Raw genomic sequence first — 4,523 nt, 5'->3', positions numbered from 1 at the left:
CAAAGCCACCCTAAACGGCTGCATTTGGAGCCCCCAGTTAGGAAACCACAAGAAACAGCATCCCTCGAGCCATAAACTGGTGTAGGCAAGGGTGAAAAACCTCTGCACGCTTCCCTGTTCTTGCCAGAAGGAACTACATGAGATAAAGACACTGGTTGGAAGAAGTGAAAATCAATTACAGAAGAAAATACTTGCAAACAACAGGGAGCAACCGTCCAGCCAGCGTGGAGCTGTGGCTCCGAGCAAGGGATCCTAAGGCAATACCTCGGTGAACCTGCAGGAGGGCGGTTTAACAGCAAAGCAAGCTAGCCAAAATACTAATAAACAGTGAAATTAAAATGAATAAACCGAAATGGAATAAAATAAAAATTCTTCAAAAACTGGCATTTTCTTTTTCAAACCAGGAAAACGGCAACATGCAAATCCCCCAGCAAGTTAAAAACCGCATTCGCACAGATGAAACTATATTTTGAGCGTGATTTGCTTACCGCGTGGAAATCAACCCCAGCGCATTTTTGCAAACCCAGCCGAAGCGGGAAGGCTGCCGGACGCCCACGGCGGGCGGCGGGGCCCGGGCTGGCCACGCTCGGGGCAGGGCCCACGCCGGGACACGGGCGCAGGTCCCCGGCCTCCCCGGAGAGCGGGGCGGCAAACGCCAGGCTGATGCTTAGGAAGGCTCCACGGGGATCCAGGCAACACTGGGATCTTAAACCTGGCTTTGGTGCCAGGCAAATTTGCTGAAAGATGGAAGGAAAAATGGCATTAGAACACGTGTGAATAAACACGCAATGCCGAGGCAACGTCCGGCACGGGTTGGAGCAGGGAAGTCTTGCTAGAATGACATGGAAGATGTAAATAATGGCGAATCAGACGATAAATAAACAACATTTTTTGCAAAAGTTCAACAAAATCTCTGTCCAAAAGCTCTTCAGGACGCTAAGGTGGATTAACAGTGAGGTTTTGCTTGTAAACCAACTGCTTAAAAGTTAGGAGACAAGGGCAGGAATAAACGGGCAGGATCTGCGCCAGAGCTGCGCTGGTCAACACACGCGTAGAGGAGAGCAGATCTTGCTGACGCCGTACGGTGTTTTCATGGTCAAATCTAAAGCTGACTGTGAAGAGCTGGAAAGGGATCGCAGGATGTCAAGCGGCTGAGCAGACGGACATCAAATGCAATTCCATATAATTAAATTCCAGGCAACGTAAAATTAACCCTATGTGTACGCAGCGGTGGGCTCTAAGTGAGCTTTGTCATTCGGGAAAGATGCCGGGGTCCCTGCGGGCGCCTCGCCTGCACGCCCTGCGTGGGCAACCCGGGGACAAGGGCATTGGGAGGGAACTGCTGGGATTGCTGTGACCTGCGGGCACGGCCAGGGCAGCGCGCGCAGGACAGGGCAGCGAGGCAGAGAAGCAGCCGAGCAGGGAGACGGAGCAGCTCCCACGGCGGGGAGACTCAGTGCGCACCGCAGCCTGGCCGGGCCCCGGGGAAGGGACCTGGTAAGGGGTCACTAAGAGGGGAAAAAGGAAAGGAAAATTTTCATTTCCTAGAGCAGAGCTTCAAAGAGCACCAGAGGGCTGGATCCGGTTCGAAACGATGGGAAGCGCTTCTCAAACCGCGCATTACCGTGTCGTGGGAGGCTGCCTCCGCTGCGGAGACCGAGCGGGCAAATGGAGCCAACAGGGCACGGGGGAGCGCGCAGAGGTTGGTGTGCTGGGGCCGGGGCAGCCCCGGGGTGCCCCCAGCCCCCCCGGCTGAAGAGGACAAGGACGAGGTCCCGGTTGCCTGCTCTGATTCAGCCTTTGAATGGTCCCAGGCCTCCCCACCCCGCGGGGGGCACGCCAGCCCGGTGGCCCTTCCCCAGGGCCCAGAGCCCGGTCCCTGCCCCAGGCGCTCCGCAGCCCCTCGCCCCGCTCCTGCGTGCCCTGACGGCCCTGCGGGGCACCGGCAGCGCTCGGCAGCTCCGGGCCAGGGGCTCCCACGCTCACTCCCAGGGCTGGAGAGCCTAAAGGTGCAAAGCAGCAAAGCTCCACCTCGGGGTCTGCTCCGTCCTGCTCCCCGCAGGCTCTCCGGGAGCCGGTCCCCCTCTGCAGCCCAAAATCCCGCTGGTTTTCAATGCCCGAGGCAGGAAAGCGGGAGCAAAGCTGAGCTGAGAGCAGGCAGAAGGCGCAATGCCTGCGGACACAACCCCCTCCAGCGTCGCTGCGGGCACCCAGCTCACCCTGCCGATGCAAATTACCAGTTACGAAGTGCAGAAAATTGCTGTCTAGTTTGCCTTTCATCCATTTATTACGGCTTTCTTTTTATTGCTAATTATCACTTTCGGTACACCACTGAGTGGGGGGGTTCTCTTCCGTGGTGCTAGCTTGGTGGCTCTGGGAAATAGATCTTAAAGAATGATCTTTTTCCACAATTTTCTGTCCGCCTTTTCCCATCGCCGTTTCTTCTCAGAGTTTTTCTTGTCTTTATGGGGTTTGACTTTTTAAAGCACCACGTCTTTTTGTTTACTGAATGGATTATTCTCTGCCCAAATTGAATGTAATCAGGTCGTGATCAGTGTTCCCCAGGCAACCACCAACGAAATTAGAGAGCTATGATCATGAATTAACACTGAAAGTTTAAAAAAAATAAAACGGCAACTGCAAGGCTTAATAAATCATTGCTGAAACAAGGCATTCGCAGCGGTGCCAGCAGTCACCGTGGAGGGCTTTAGCACCTAGGGAACGTGAGGATCACGTTCTGGGGTTGGGAGGGACTGGGAGGGGGCGACCAGCCGGCGGCAGGACGACGGCTGCCGCCGCTTGGCTCTTCATCGCAGGAGCTGTCGCCTTCCAGTTCCCCCTCGCTCCCCACGGCCGCGGGGTTCGGGTGGCTCGGGGGGATGTGCTTTGAGAAGCGATGGCATTACGCGCGGGGTGCTCTCTGGGACAAGAAACTCGGGGTCCCTGCTGCCCACCCCTCGCCTGCCCCTTCCTTCCCCTGCTGCGGGTCTCGGGGCCGGGCGCCTTCCCCCAGCAAAGCTCAGTCTCATCCCTCCTGAAGGGAAAGGTCTAAGTCTACCCAGGTTTCTTTTACGGTAATGCACTGGTGCCTGCTTGAGGTTTACTGGCATACAACGTACATAAGGGATGGCATATGCACACATATACAGTTATCCCTCCTGCCTGTATGACGCTGATTAGCACTCGTTAACTTGGAATCACAGAACCACAGAGCGCTCTGGGCTGGCAGGGCCCTTCCCAGCCCATCCCGTCCATCCCCCTGCCAGGGGCAGGGACAGCTTCACCCAGATCAGGGTGCTCAGAGCCCCGGCCAGCCTGGCCTTGAAGGTTGCCAGGGATGGGGCATCTCCCACCGCTCTGGGCAACCCCTGCCAGTGCCTCACCACCCTCAGCGTAAACAATTTCTTCCTTCTATCCAGTCTGCATCTCCCCTCTTTCACTTTCAAACCCTCCCCCCTTGTCCTGTCGCTACAGGCCCTGCTAAAAAGCCTGTCCCCCCCTTTCTTGTCGGCCCCCTTTAAGCACGGCAAGGCCGCAGTGAGGTCTCCCCGCAGCCCCCTCCTCCCCAGGCTGAACCCCCCCAGCTCTCAGCCTGCCCTCACAGCAGAGCTGGGCCACCCTCGGAGCATTTCGGTGGCCTCCCCTGGCCCCGCTCCCACAGCTCCATGTCCTTCCCGTGCTGAGGACCCCCGAGCTGGACGCGGGGCTCCAGGGGGTCTCCCCAGAGGGGGCAGAGGGGCAGAATCCCCCCCCTCGCCCCGCTGCCCACGCGGCGGGGGATGCAGCCCAGGAGACGCTTGGCTTTCTGGGCTGCCAGAGCACATTGCCGGCCCGTGGCCAGCTTTCCATCCCCCAGCACCCCCAAGTCCTTCTCGGCAGGGCTGCTCTCCACCCCTCCATCCCCCAGCCTGTGCTGACACCGGGGGTTGCCCCCACCCAGGTGCAGGACCCTGCCCTTGGCCTTGTTGAACCCCATGAGGTTCACCCAGGCCCCCCTCTCCAGCCGGCCCAGGTCCCTCTGGATGCCATCCCGTCCCTCAGGCGTGTCCGCTGCACCCCTCAGCTTGGTGCCATCTGCAAACCCGCCGAGGGCGCGCTCGATCCCGCTGTCTGTGTCACTGATGAAGACACTGAGCAGCACCGGCCCCGGTGCGGACCCCTGAGGGACACCGCTCGTCACTGGTCTCCATCTGGACACTGAGCCATTGACCACTGCCCTCTGGACGCGAGCCCCCGGGCAGTCAGCCATCCATCCGCTCCTGTTCGCCAGTCCGAAGGCCGCTGATGAAGCAGCTTGCCAACGCGGCGTCTGCAGCAACGGGCGGACAAAGGGAGAGCCGGGCCCCCGCGGGAGGCGCCGGGGACACCTCCCGCTCCTGCCCGCGGGCGCCCCTGAGGAGGCCCCGGCCCCGGCCCCGGCCCCGGCCCCGGCCCCGGCCCCGGCCCCGGCCCCGGCCCGCGCTCATGCGCCATGGGGCGGCGGGGCGGGCGCATGCGCGGGGCGAGCGACCGGCGGCGGGGCC

The sequence above is a fragment of the Platalea leucorodia genome (genome assembly GCF_965183815.1).
Source record: "Platalea leucorodia genome assembly, chromosome: 5".
Taxonomy (NCBI): Eukaryota; Metazoa; Chordata; class Aves; order Pelecaniformes; family Threskiornithidae; genus Platalea; species Platalea leucorodia.
The sequence above is the reverse complement of the archived record's forward strand: the minus strand, read 5'-3'. Positions refer to the sequence as shown.